This window comes from Mirounga leonina, unplaced genomic scaffold (genome assembly GCF_011800145.1).
Source record: "Mirounga leonina isolate KUSES-001 unplaced genomic scaffold, KU_Mleo_1.0 Mir_115, whole genome shotgun sequence".
Classification (NCBI taxonomy): Eukaryota; Metazoa; Chordata; class Mammalia; order Carnivora; family Phocidae; genus Mirounga; species Mirounga leonina.
Window position 1 is genome coordinate 29,335,753 of NW_023270268.1, and position 15,153 is coordinate 29,350,905.

The window sequence follows — 15,153 nt, forward strand, 5'->3', positions numbered from 1 at the left end:
TCATAGAGAACAATTCCTTTTGTACATAGACTTTAGATTAATTTGTTGATTATTTTTTCTTATATTGTCTTTGAGTTTGTCACTTAATGACACATGACAGTGTTTCTAAAGTGTGGTCCTTAGGCAAAGGCATCAGCATCACCTGGAAACTTGTTAAAATGTACATTCTCAGCCCTCACCCGAGACCTACTAAATCAGACATTCTGGGTAAGGTCCAACAATTTTGTTTCCACAAGCCCTCTAGGTGATTCTCATGCACATTCAAGTTTCAGACCCACTGACATAGTGTTTGAAAGGCGATTTCTACTTAGACCTAGAAAAACTGGAATGTAAAGGAATGGAATATGGAGAGTATCTTGCTGTATTGCTTTTTTGCTTGTTAAAATAAATGGCTACAGTGATAGAGTCACTGGCAATGTGTACAAGGTGTCAGCTGTTCATATTTGAAGTAACACTACCTAGGTTTGATGATCTTACTAAAATTAGTAAGGGGAAAGGAAGAAATGTGAGACTAGAGGAAAGAATTTTACCTGAGGGGAATTTAAATATTTATACATGCACATATGAGCGAAGAGAACACAGAGCCCAGAAAGGAAAAGATACATAAAGGAATGTTAATGATAGACCCTACTAATAGGTAATGGCAACTCTCCAGTTCAGAGTGGAATCAGCAGAGATGCCCACAGAAGTAGAGGGGGGATTCTGAGAATGAGAGCTTCCATTCATTTAACAAATGATTACTGAGTACCTGCTTTACACCTGGCATTGTTCTAGGGGCCATTGTTCTTGTCCAAAAAAGGACAAGATAGAAATGATCCCAGCCCTCACAGAACTTAGTCTAGTGGGGGTCATGAACCACTGAACAGTGAATTGTAATAAAGTGTGACAGAGGCCATGTTAGAAGACATGCAGGGTAGATATGAGGGCTCAGAGGAGAGGTGCTGAACCCAGACTTGGGAGATGGGTGAGTTGATAATAGCCATCATAACATTTCAAGCAGAGACATATTGTAGGACTAAACTGAAGGAAATTAGTAAAGTACTTTTCTAAAGCTCATTTCTAATTATCTCTTTGAGATGGGAAACATTAGTCCCAGTTTGGTTTTTAATAGAAAAATGTGTGCGTGATGAGGATATTTGACAAGGGAGAGATCTGGGACTATGGAAATCAAAACCCTTGGCAGAAGCACTGGGCTGGGTCCAGAGCTCTCTTTGAAACGACTTAGAACCTTAGGAAACACAGGCAATTGCAGTAGGGTGGAGAGGGCTCTAGCCAAAAGAACATCACTTTTTTTTTTTTTAAATCTTTGAAAGCAGAAGACCTGAATATTCTCCCTAGTGGGAGAATATGGCTTTAGCTACCCCTACGTCCTCTCAGGAGGAATTATAGCCATAAGAGCTCTTAAGCATAAATAGCTATAAGAATATATGAGGGCCATGTTTTGGGCCCTTTGTTAGTAGAAACTTTTGTCAGAGGACTATTGCTGATGTAGCAGGAGATGGCTGATGGATATTCAGGAGGAGCTCAGTACAAACAAGGAAAGAAAATAAAGGGGAAGCAAAATAATTTATTTCTTTTTTTGGGGTTTTTATATTTTTATTTATTTACTGAAGAAAAACAAAAAAAGAATTTTATTTTTTTTTTGAGAGAGAGAGTGTGTGAGTGTGAGCAGGGGGCAGGGGCAAAGGGAAAGAGAGAATCTCAAGCAGGCTCTGAGCTCAGCATGGAGCCTGCTGCGGGGCTTGATCTCATGACCCTGAGATCATGACCTGAGCTGAAATCAAGAGTGGGAAGCTTAATCAAATGAACCACCCAGGTGCCCCTGAAAAAAAAAATTTTTAAGCAGGTAACATTTATTAAATGTTCACTCTGTGCCAGGCTTTCAGAATGTTTTTAACCTGTAAGTTTCCAGTAATTGGCCAATAAATTCACAAGTGGTCGTGTCAAGGGAGATAGGAAGCAATAGAAAGAACATGGCCACATGCAATTTTTATCAGGTATACTCAAATGGCCATTTCATTAAGTTATTTTACATCAGGCAAAGTCATGGAGCCTATAATTGAGATTAAATATCATTGAATATTTAAATAATCTTTGGGATTATCTTTTTTCAGTTCTCTTCTGAAGAGAGACCCTGTACATGAATGGTCAACGGCTATACATTTGTATACACGAGTCACCCACGAGTCAGCAGATTCTCCATGCCTCAGTCTTGATGATTTGTGCACATTGATTTTGCTCAACCTGCAAAGTATCCTGAGCACATGGTAACTCTTATAATCAAGTAATTCTAACTAGTCCCTCTTTGTGGATAGCCTCGGAAAGAAAGTCTCTATATTATTGTTTCAGTATCTTAATTTGCAGCAAATAATTCAGCCTGTGAAATATGCCTCTTTCCATTCTTGAGCAAATCTTTTATCCCAACAAGATCAAAGGACTCCACCAACTCTTTGAGTGACTTCCTTCCTTTGACATGTTAAAATAATCTTTTATTGGTTTCACAGCACTTGGAAGGTGCTCTTCAGAGTGTTTTTCTTATAGTTGTTATTCTTTGTTTTCTTCACATGAACTCCTTTACCAATTTGGGGGAAATGCCGTCTTTTTTCTCTGATAATTTATATGGCTCTAGCTAGCAATTCTTTTTTTAGTTCTACCTTGAATGCTTGTTATTTTCATTCCTTGGTATATGCTTTTCATGAAAAGCAAACAACAACAAAGTATATAGGCTTTTCTTGTGGGTTATTGACTTTTCAAAGTCCTTCCTTTCAGTTGTCTCCTAAATGGGGCTTGTATTTATCAAATTTCCCTTTTTAAAACTTTAGAGTATATGGGACAGGTTTCTTGGTTTTCCCTGGTCCCATGAGGATATAGAATTTAATTATGTTATTAATTTTTGCTTAGTGGCTCACCCACAGCACTCTCTTGGGTCCATTTCTGATCCTGTTTAGGATGAAAGTTCCCTCTATTTCCCTTCCTAGTGAGATTTAGACAGCAGTACTCAATTTATTAACATCCAGCCCGCATCCCTACCTGCTCCCCACCCCCTACCCCTGGGCCCCTGTATCTCTCATCCTGATTGAACAGTTGGTTACTTTGTATTTGGATAACTAGGAACTTTTATTATTATTATCTGGACAATTTTTTTCAGCTTTCCCAATTCCATTTAACATTTTCTGTCTCATCATTTCACTTGGGTAATCTATAATATACATTTTTCTGTACATAGATGTTTTAACATGAATTGTTTTTTGTTTTTTAAGATTTTATTTATTTATTTGACAGAGAGAGAGAGAACAAGCAGGGGGGGCAGCAGGCAATGGGAGAGGGAGAAGTAGGCTCCCCTCTGAGCAAGGAGCCTGGCATTGGACTCAATCCCAGGACCTCGGGATCATGACCTGAGCTTAAAGCTGACATTTAACTGACTGAGCCACCCAGGTGCCCCAACATGAATTGTTTTTATAGTTGAAAAGTTATAAGATACATCTATCCTGTGAAGCTTATTCAACAGATACTTTTTCAGTACTGTTATGTACCAGTTCTAGACACTGGGAATAAACAAGGACCGGAATCAAAATTCAAATTCTAATGAGGGGGTGGGGTAGGGCAACAAGAATTAATTTGTCAGATGTTGATAAGAGCTTAAAAGAAAACATAAAGTCAGATGATATTTCAGAGCAGCCCATATCAATCAATTCTACCAGAGAATTAAACTCTAATGCCCTAAGGCACCCTTTATATACAATGAATTATCTTCTTTACTATGCATATTGAGTGATACCAGCTGTGTACCATCCTTGGGAAATGGAAAAAAACAGTCACCAAAATCATTTTCTGTAGGGATTATACTGTCATGGAACCCTAGTTGAGAAGGACTGGGTTAGAGAGCATCAGTTATAGGAGGGAGTGCTGCTTGAGATTACTTGGTCAAGTAAGGCCTTTCTGACAAGAAGTCCTTTGAGCAGACACCTGAATTCAATGAGGGACGGAGGTCACCTGCAGATGCAAGGTGAGGGGAAGTGGGAAACCATAGCTGAGTATTCCAGCCAGAGACAAGTGTGGATTTGTTATATCTGAGGAACAGTTAAGAAGGCCAGTGTGGCTGGAGCTGAGTATCAGGGGACAGAGAGGTGGGGATAAGATCAGAGAAGTGGCTGGTGATGGGTGGAGATGGTGAGACATGCCAGAGATGTTTTAGCTCAAGTCAATTCAGCAGAGATTTACTGAGTTTCAACTATGTGCCATGACCTGGGGTCTTCAAAGATGAATGAATCATGGTCTCTGTCCTCATGCAATGTACAATATAGAGCATATCACTCAACTTAGACTAAGTAAATATAGTGGGATGAATGCTACACCATAGTAGTAAGAAATGAGTGGTCATTGGTTGAGTACTCCCAGAAGTGGACTCTGAGCCAAGCATTCAGGTGCTAGTGATTTATAAGGAAGTGCTCCTAGGAGGAACTCATAAGAGCCAGGTAAGGGTGGGATTTCAAGCAACAGATTCAGTCTGATCTAGGGAGTCCTGTAGTGTAAATTACACTGCACAGTGTGTCACACTTTGAAGTAATGGAGCTGAATTTTTATATGTGTATACCTGCTAGTCATTGGCTGTGGGCTGCTCAACAGGGTGATGTCACTCTCAGGCACTTTTTGTTCCATATAGGTGAGTTGGCTCCAATGTCAAAGGTAATCCTCTGAAGATTATAGCAAAAGGAGTGGAGGCTAGGGGATGAGAGCACAGAGCTGGTGAAAGGGATCCAAGGGGGATCTTGATTGGGCATCAACAGTCTCCACCCCAGGACTAACAGAGCTTCTCAGTCCAGAGGATAGGGCTTGAAGGATAGGCAGAGGATAGTAAGCTTTCCCCAAATGGAAACCACCCCTGTTTGCTTGGCTCTGTGTCTCCTTGTTATCTAGTTTAGTTCTTACTCAACATAGAGAAGCCCAGAGATGTTTCTGAGTGGAAATGAATGCATGCGTGAACCCACGCCAGTCCCAGGAACTAATCTGGAGAAATTTTAGAAATCATTTGGCAGAAGCCACATACCCCAATATTGCATCTTCAGAGAGGATGCTAAGCTCTTCTGCATAGGAATGGAAAGCTGGTGGGAATACAGTTCAGAAATCTGGGAGGTATAGCTATAGAAATGGCATATAAACTTGAGTGTGAGCAAGTGAGAAGTAATATATCTAAGGGACAAAAATCCAAACATCTTAGGGTATGATGTGTTCTATTAAAAATTCAAAAAAAAAAAAAAAACCAACAGTGAAAATAATCTCTTTAAATGTTCAAGAAAATAGTTGTGCCAACAGCTGGGTTTTGTGTGTGTGTGTGTGTGTGTGTGTGTGTGACTTGGCGTTGGAGTGAGAGGGACATTTTTTTCATAGAGAACTTGCTTAAATGTGGTCAAGAATTAGAATAGGTGAGTGGCACTAGGCTGTAGAGCTCTGAATCAGAGTTGTGTTAGGCACTAGGAAGTGCTGGGCAGTATCCCTCTGAGTGCCATTCTGATTTTTTTTTTTTTAATTTATTTGACACAGAGAGAGAGACAGCGAGAGAGGGAACACAAGCAGGGGGAGTAGGAGAGGGAGAAGCATGCTTCCTGCCGAGCAGGGAGCCTGATGTGGGGCTCGATCCCAGGACCCTGAGATCATGACCCGAGCCAAAGGCAGACGCCCAACCGAGCCAACCAGGTGCCCCGCCATTCTGATTTTTTGAAGTTGGAGGCCAGTAACACTGTTGAGAAGGAGTCTGAGGCCACATCCAGGTTCAGGAGGTTATTACTAATAGCTAACATTTATTTAGCACTTCCTACACACCAAGTGCTCCTTAAGCACTTTATATTATTTAATTAGCTCATTAACTTGTAAGAGACAAGTACTTGTATTGCCATTATTTCCATTTTACAGATGAGAAGACTATGCAATCATTTATTTAATACCTCCCAAGGGCCAAATTGTCCAGGTTTACACAAGTGGCAAGTGGAAGAACTGGGATTTGGTCTTAGATTCTACTCATAATTGCTAGAATAGAGTTGAATGCTATGATTGATTACAGGAGGAAGGAATGGCATATCATGCATTTTTTCATCCTCTCATTCTGGTCTTTTCCCACCCTTCAATCATACTCTTCCCCCTTTCACATCTAGTCAAATTAAACTATTTTCTCATCCCCAGCGTTCTACACTCTTGTATGGGCTATTGCCAGTCCTGCAGCACCCAGTCTCTAGTGCTTTGCAGGCTAACTCTTACCAGTTCTTTGGAATTCAGGTCAGGCATCACTTTTTACAGAAAACCTTCCCTAATTTCATCAGTCAGAATTGGTGCTCCTTCTATGTGATTTCTCTTAGGTTATGAGCCTCACTTGCAACATAACACTTTTTATTGTGAATTGTGGTGGTTTATTTCTCTTAAAATGAGCTAAAAGAAGAGGACATTTAGTGTTTTCATTGAGTGAATGAGACCTGATGCCTTCACCCTGGCTCCAAACTATTGGTATTGTCTTGTAAAAGTTATCTGCTTTCCAGGTTCATTTTTGTAACTGTAAAACACAGGTGTTGGACCAGTTGAAATTTCCAGCTCTGTTATTTGTTTCTTATATAAGTTTGGGAACTTCCAAATATTCAGTAAAAATTTTACCCATTTATATTTGTTTTCTATTATATGCATACAATATGGTATTTCTTTCCATAAACCATTTTCTCTCTTTTGTAGCTAAGCTTGCTAAATGTGATATCTTCATAAAAAACAATCAATTTGTTGGGAGCAATACATGGGCACTTTGTATTAAAAATGTTTTATTTCTTAAGTTGGGGGAGGTATGGAGAGGCATATCATACCAATGTGTATGTTATTATATACACATATTTTAAGTATTATTATTTTATAAAAAATAAAAAAGAATATGTTATTTATGTATAATAAATTATAGAGTGAATTATAGAATAAATCCTATAAAGAATACAGAGAAAATGAACTTATCTAAAAAATGTCCAGGGTGTTAGGTTAAATCTGTATACAGTTACACTGAATGAAAAAAAGGTACCAGTGGGCGCCTGGGTGGCTCAATTGGTTGAGCAACTGCCTTCAGCTCAGGTCATGGTCCTGGAGTCCTGGGATCGAGTCCCACATCGGGCTCCCGGCTCGGCGGGGAGCCTGCTTCTCCCTCTGACCCTCTCCCCTCTCATGCTGTTTCTCTCTCTCTCTCTCAAATAAATAAATTTAAAAAATATTTTTTAAAAAAAGGTACCAGTTATTAAAACACAGATACAATAGATATAAAATATTATCCTGACCAGATTTATATGAGAGACGGAGACTAGAATCTTGCGTAATATTGGGTCTTCATGAATGAAATCAATTAAGTTTAGAGAAGCTATTTATTGATAGTGAGATTAAAACATAATTAGCAATCATAAAGCAGTCTGTAGGAGTTGTGATCGTTAATGGAGCAATGGATAGATTCCTGGAGACTTGGAGGTCTTCATCTTGTTTGTTTTCAAGTAAACCTAAATCTCTTTCTAAGCAATTTCTGGGTGGTAATGGGGAGGGGCCTTGCTTAAGCTAACTCATGATTTAAATCAGATACACACATATCCATTTCTTGAGATAGGATAGCCAGTTTATGTATGTGAGGCAGGCAGACTGAGAAACAAAAATGAAGGGCTGCCTGGATGTTCTTTTTTCAAATTCTTAACCTCAAGCAAGAATCTCTGTTTCTTGTTGCCTTCTTTGTAATGATGACAGTCACAATGAGAAAAATAAATGCTTTTTTCTTGTTAAAAATTTACATTATTCACGCTAGTTAAATATCAGTGAAAACTGTCCTTATTTTACTCAGTAGATAAAGCTACAAGTTTACAAGGTGAGAAAAATTTCTCCCCCGTTGGAATGCTGTGAAATGTATTTTTAAAAGTGTCAGAGCAGGAGGGAAGCTAGTTTGCTGGCCCCTACATTAGGCTTCCATTTTTCTGATGTGACAAATAAAGTCACTTTCGAGCAAGGTGGTTCTCGTTGGCACATTGTTCTGAAGGGACCTCACTAATTCATTTAAAAACTAGGTCATACACCACTAATGCAAATATCACTCCATAGAAAAAGTCTGGGCAACAACAGCTCTCTAAGATCCAAGCACTAATCTCTTTATTTCACAAAATGACAGAATTTGGCAAAAACCCAGGAAAAAGAATCAAGAATCTCTTGGAATTCTTTAAAATAAAATAAGATTTATTTAGCCAGCATGGCAAACTAAACTAATAGCACATCTATTTTACTTGAGGGTTTGCCTATAATGTATATTTTCTGTATCAGGAGGTACCACTGGACTCAAATGTAACTTAGTGCAGCTTCAGATTGTTACAGGAGAGGCTAAAGGAAGTTCAGGATGGGTATGCTGGAAATCTGCATTTTAACAAGTACTCCAGGTGATTCTGTTGCACTTTGGGAAAACCTCAGAGAATAACTCTTAATAATGCTCACAAAGAAATTTGCTTTTAGTTAAGAAGAGCATAAAACACATGAAGGTATTAAGAGAGTTGATTAGTATGACTAAAAGGTGGTAGATTTTTTTTTTTTTAAATATTTAGTTAATCAACTGGAATTAAACCTAGTTGTGGACATTGCTTTTCAGTTTGTTCCACTCAACAGGCTGGGAGTATCTCTTACCTGTCAATTATTTTTGGCCTTAACAAAAAATCTATTCTCACAAATTATGTGGAAACTTTCCTCTTATCAGAGTCTTTATGTCATTAGTGATTTATGTTGCAGAGTTGGTTTTCCCTTGTTAAAGAATGAGTCCATCAACCTGGCAGCTTATGCCAGTTTTCTCAAGCAAGGCTAGATACAAACCACTGTAGATCTTTTAGAACCTACAGCTGCTGAGGCTCCACTCCTTACCCCAATCAGAATCTCTATGCACAGTGCCCAAAAAATCTATTTCCTTAAAAGTTTTACTGTGCAGCCAGGCTTGGGATACAGTGATTTAATGATAGCAAAAGAAACTTTGAGACTTTTAAATAGATTCTTCTTGATTAGATATTTCTTTACTCTTGATCTAGCCGGAACCATTGTTGTGCTAGGTTTGTTGATGTATTGCCTGTAACCCTGGATTTTGTGCTAAGCCATCTCTAATACAGACACTGTGATAAGCAATGTATAAGATTGCTAAGGGGGCTTCACTTCTGCAGTTGATAAGCCAGAGAGGCCCAAGATACACAGACAAAGGTGAAGTTTTCTCTAAGTGGCAGTCTGATCATCTTGATGAATAGGACAGAAAGCTGGTTGAAGCATTGTCATGGTCTGAAGAACTGGGGAAAGAAGGTTTTGGAGAATTTAGCACTTAGGCCTTTGAATCACCTTGGTACACTACTGGGTAGGTAATATGAGCTTGACGATGCTGAACAACAAAGGTTCTAGCTGGCAGGTCTGAACACATTTACGTTTAGGTCACGTTTTGAGAGATGGCGGAGACAATGGACTTCCTGACTTCCAGACCCTGGTATTACTGACAGAAGGATGTCTGGGCAATTTTTAAGATTCCTAACGTAGATTATTTTACAACCTTTCTGGCTTATGCCTGAATTGTTCAAGATGCTGAGACCGATAGCTCTCTGCATGTTTTTCCTATATGTTTCTTTCTGAGTTTGCTTGTATAGTTCTATGACAGAAGGTAAATTTCCAGAAAGCAAAAATTACTTACGTTGCTTTCTGACACACATGCTAAATACTTCAGAATGAAAGTAAACCTAGTGTTCTCTACTACTTCTAGTTTCCACACTCCAACCATCAAGTTGGCAGAGGTGATGTGGGAATTAAATGCACTTTCCCTCAGCCAGTGCCCAAATTATGAGTGTCACCAGGACACCTCCCATGTTACTCAGGCCCTGGAATGCTTTCCATCACTGAAGGAAGGAAAGAAAAGGTCGTGAAACTTTCAGATAATATGGAACAAGGGCTAAACCATTTTCTGACAGGTGCCCTTAAAATCTTGCTACTCAAAGCGTGGTCCTCAGATCAGGAGCATCATCATCACCATCTGGAGCTTGCTAGAAAGGCAGAATCTCAGGTTTCCATTCCAGATTTACTGGATCAGAATCCTCCTTTTAACAAGATACCCAGGTGACTGCTATTAATATTTAGAATTTCAAATATCAGTTGACTTATTAATTCATTCATTGAGCAAAAACAGCTCTGGAAAACAGATTCAGCCCTTTGTGCCCGCTTCGCACTGGCTCGGCTGGGTAGCAACCGAACCCCCAGGGACATCGGAGCGGGTGCTGCCGAGGGCAATTTGGTGATTGGCTGGCCAGACCACGTGACCGGCACCGGGCCTTTCCTGTTACCGGATTGGCTCTCGTGGACTCTGACGGACAGGGCTGGGGCGGGCCAGAGCCCGGACGGAGGGGCGCGCGCGGGGGCGCGAAGCCACGAGAGCGCGAGTGCGCGTGCGCGAGCGGCGGGGCTTTCTCCGGAGCCGTCGGAGGGAGCCGGAGCGCTTGTCTTGAGGTAAGCGCCGCCGCCGGGCGGCCCCCTGCCCCTACCGCGGCTAGTGCGGTCTAGCCCGGTGGGCAGGGCTGGGCGGGGTGAAGGGGGGAGTCTGGGGTCCGCCCGGGGAGCTCTGCTTCGGGTAGGATGCAGACTCGCACTCAGCCACCCCGGTTGGGTGCCTCGGTTTCCCTTTCCCTACCTTCTAAATGCACCTTCCTATCCTCACCACGGTGACGAGTCCGCCCGAGGGGAGTTGCCCACTTGGCAGCCTCGTCTCTGCCTTTGTTTCCCGCCTGGAGGGATGCTGGTATCGGCCCCCTCCCCTGCTAAAGGGTGAGCGTGGTGTGGCGCGGGCATCAGTGGACTCCGGACCTGGGCTGGGCTCGGGAGAGGATGACTTTAATGCAGTGGGACCTGTCACATGTGAGAAGGAAGGGGGAAAAATGTGTCACTTTAGCCAAGCCGCGGGACTCGAACTAATCCGGCGGCGACCGACGCCGAATTCCTAGCGCAGCTGGGCGGGCGGGGGAGGGGGGGTCGCGACCGGTGGACCGAGCCCAAGTGTTGCGGGTAGAAGGCTTCTCCGGACCTGCACGCGAGCTCTCACGCCAGAGTTGCATCGATACTGAACGCTTTTAGCCTGCCGAGGGAATCCAGATCTTCGTTAAGAGGTGAAAAAAAATGTTTTAAGCAGTTGGGCACTGGTCTAAATGAGCAGGAGCAGGTCTAAATGAGAGGCTACAATAAGGAATTACGGATACAGTGAAACCGATGACTGGTAAATCCTGAGGAGGGAAATGCCTGCAGTGAACTGCAGACCAGATCGTAACACTGAGATTCTCCAGCAAGAAGATAGGGGCTTGGGGGGGTCAGTGGGGTGGGGTGGCGGTTATCTCTGTAAACTGAGGTCTTTCTGGTGTGCAGAAGAGAGTAATTATTTTGAGCGTGTTAATGGCCTGTAGGGAGAAGGGAAGGCATGATGTAAATTACACCTATTCAGACCTCCTCAGTTCTTTGAAAAGTGCTTGTTTAAAGACCATTTGGATGCCAAAAACGGTTTGTGTGTTGGGGATGAAGGGCTGTCTCCTCTAAGTCATAGTTTAAAAAAGGAAGTTGTGTGCAAGACATCTGCTTTCCTTCTCCATTTCCCCAGACCTGTAATAGCAAGGGCATACTGTATATCTTATAATGAAATATTAAAAGTCCCTTCAGGTTTCCACTACTTTGTTGGATGTATCTGGTGGTTTACTTGGTAAGAAATGATTCATCAGTCATTAGGAAGATTTTTACCATATGCTGGAGTTTCACTGTAATCTATTTAAAACTTATTCTGGTGTGAGATGAGAAGAATCTCTCTACCCGATTCCTTGGAGACCTCCTGATACTCCTTCAAAGCCCTTTTATTACTCTTACCTTCCCACATACAAAGTTTTGTTTCTTTAGGAAACACTGATTTTTCAAACATCCAAGACACACCTCATGCCTATGAAATGCCTACACTTGCTAAGAAATCAGTTTACTTGGCAAGTTAAAACAAATTGAAGCAGGAACACTTAAATTTGTTAGGGGAATCGGAACGTTTATCAGCTGTAGCAAATCAACTTTTTGATGGTTTTCTGAGGTGAATGGAAGTAAAGTTGCTGCAAAGCTTTTTGGGAATGTAACAAATGACCCTATTAAAGTGACTATAGGTTGTTACCCCATAGATTGGAATATAAAGTAAATTAGTGTGAATAATTCAATTTACCAATGATTTTTTTTTTTAAGATGGCATGTGATGGGGTGGGGGAGAAGGAATTCTGAAGGTGGGGTAGGTGGTATAGTTTGAAAAAATATGCTTTTATGTTTAGAAAAATATCATTTTTATATAAATTATGTAAAGGTCATAGTATGTTTATGTTTAGCCTTTGGAAGAGAGATGGGTTTTAAAAAAGTAGAGAAACATGTATAGGTTTATACAAGGTAAAAGAGAAAGAGTGGCTGGCTTAGTTCATCTTGAGGGAAGCAGTGTTACCTCAGTGACCTACAAGACAAGGTTTTATTTTCCGATTCAATGAAAGCCCACTAGTGTTGCTTTCGAAGCAACAACGAAATCATTTCCTTTCTGTCATTTCTGTTCTCTGGGTCAGGAACAGGGAGGATGGAGAGCAATGAGAGAAATTAGAGTCCGACCTGCATACCTAAGCAATAGTGTCCTTTGAGCGGGATCTGTGTCACATTGTGTAAATATAAGAGCCTTTACTTTGAGATGGATCTGAGCACCTTCCCTAAGATGCATGCTGTAAGATAAAGCTGGATAACATTGCCACAGGTGGGGGCATGGGTGAGATCATCTGATAACAGAAGCACTGGGGGAAAAGGAGAGCCAGGAAATGTTTAATTCAGTGAGGTTCTTTGGAGCCTTAAGGAGGCATTTCCAGGCAGAGCTCATTATTGGCTAGCCTGGCTGGGCTTTGTATGGCTTCCACAGGAGCTGCCCTTCATGTGGAGACTCCTACGGAGGTTCCGTTTCTCAGGTTGTAAGTAAGCATCAGTTATGTTTCTTATATGCTCTAGAAAAGAAAGGCTCACAAAGACACAATCTAGCCTGCCATTCTTTCAGATCTTTGGCTCATGTCACCCACAGGCTTCCAGAAATAAGTTGTGCCCTCCCTACCAGTAGATGGCACTGCTGTCTCTGGAATTCCTGGAGGAGATGAAACAGAGCTGGCAAACCAGTGGTGTGTAGCCTCCAGATTTTGAAAGGCTATCAGCTCTCAAAAAAAAAAAAAAAAAAAAAAGGTTCTGAAAGCCCAACTGTTTATATTAGGTAGAAATAATGTGTGTTGGAGGTTGAGGAATGGGTACAGTTACTTTGCTGGGTGTGTATAGGGGAAAAGGCAACAATTACGCATTATATCATAGGTTTTAAAAGCTCTTGGCATACATGTTGCTTAATTGAACATGAGGTTGAAATCCTGATTCAATCAAAATTCACAACAATGTCATGGTTCTAATTCTTTGCACGTGAAGCTAGTCTACATATGGACAGGACTATGGAAATATACATGTGACTTTTAAACCTGATCAATATCCAGTAATTACATGCTCTGAAGGTGGTGGTGAGAGTATCAGTAAAGGCAGTGCTTGTTGTTACTGTACTGCAGGGCTGTCCAGGTAGGTCAAAGTTATTCTGAATCGTTTTCTTCTAAAACTTGGAAATTACTAAGAAGTATTTTAAGGTTTTCTTAGCTAAAGCTGTCCTTTCAAGATTATGTTACTCCAAATCTTGAATTTTGGTTTTATTAAGCTTGTGAGCCAGAATTCATTTATCTGTTCCCCTCTTTTAAAATAGCTATTCTTTGTTTTTGACTGTTCTTTGAGATGCAATTTGTAACCATGGTATTTGAAGGAGGTGAGTGCTGTTGCCAGTGAAGTTACAATGTATATGAGAACCTCAGTTTTGACCCTGCCTGAGCTACACAGTAGGCTGCCTCTAGGTGTCATTACCCCAATCACCTGCTTCCTCATGCAGTTCACTCCCTATGGCTCAGCTTATTTGAGGTTTATTTCTGTCTCCAAGAGAACTGATGAGCTGGTTTTTACTACCAGTGCTGAATCCTAAAATCCTGCTGGTGCTAGATGGCAGTAGTTACAACAGTCCATTAACATTGTCTCATTATGTGACCTCAAATAAATCTTTGCCTTTCTGAAACTCCATTTTCTTGCCTGATCACTGGGATTGCTGAGGTGATACATGTCTATTAAAATCTCTTTCAAGTCTTATTCTGTGGCAGGGTGACTCTTGTAAGGTATTTCTGAAGCCTCTGAAAAGTTCATCTAGAAGGTAATTTCAAACTGTGAGCCTAGGGCAAAAAGAAATCTCAGTAATACTTCTTTCCAGAGAAATGATTGTGTATTGTCTTAGAATCCTAATAATTCAGAGTTGGAAGAAACCCTATGGATGGTTTAACTCAACTTTCTCATCTAATAGGCAGAGTTTCAACTCAGGACTGAGTGACCAAGCTAACAGAACTAGTTAGTGGTAGAGAACTCGTTAGAGAACTAGCACCCAAGCTCAGACTCCTCTCCATCTTTCCTTCTCCAATGCTGCCTTTCTCCACTTGCCATCAGGACTCAGAATATGCTATGTCTGCAGGGCTGGAGCCAAGAAAATTCTGAGTAATTCCTTAATGTAGCATTTTAAAGCCACAGCATGAATAATGTTGAGTTTGGGTAGAAATTCAAGGTCAGGCTTTTCTTTGCAGCTTGTTCTTCACTGACTGACCCTGCACAGGATTCTTTATGTGCATCTTTGGGTTTTTCAAACTTTTTGCATACTGTTTCCTAGAAGAAAAACTTTCATCATCCTAGAAGAGTCCCTTACCAATCAGATATTCTTATACTAGGTTCATGGAACTGTGAGTGCTGCGTGGAAAGAATATGTCCATATAATAGGCTTCTTTTGTAATCCTATAACATTTAACACATTCTGAGGAGGAGTTTCTTTGGCTTCAACAGACTGCCAAAGCTGGGTTGGGGGTGAGGGAGTGGAATCCATGGCACAAAAATAGGGTAGAAATTCTAGAGTCTAGAGTGGGTTGTGGAAAATTGCCAGGATGGGAGAGTTTTTGAGGAGCTAAAGACACTATATAGTGCATGAGGGCTGGGGTTAGAGTACAGAAGTAA

At 41.1% G+C, this 15,153-nt stretch overlaps 1 protein-coding gene across 8 annotated transcripts in view; it reads left to right on the forward strand.

The window, feature by feature from the left end:
- TMEM108 (transmembrane protein 108) overlaps positions 1 to 15,153 on the forward strand; it is a 647,919-nt gene that overhangs the window by 248,291 nt on the left and 384,475 nt on the right. The window contains exon 5 of one of the 8 annotated variants that reach the window (XM_034994838.1): positions 2,115 to 2,267. The exons of 6 other annotated variants lie outside the window; for them this stretch is intronic. The gene's annotated coding sequence lies outside the window, so the exon portion shown is untranslated. Of the gene's footprint in view, positions 1 to 2,114; positions 2,268 to 13,621; positions 13,642 to 15,153 lie in introns of those variants that run through there. One more of the 8 variants, XM_034994888.1, reaches the window with a different exon arrangement.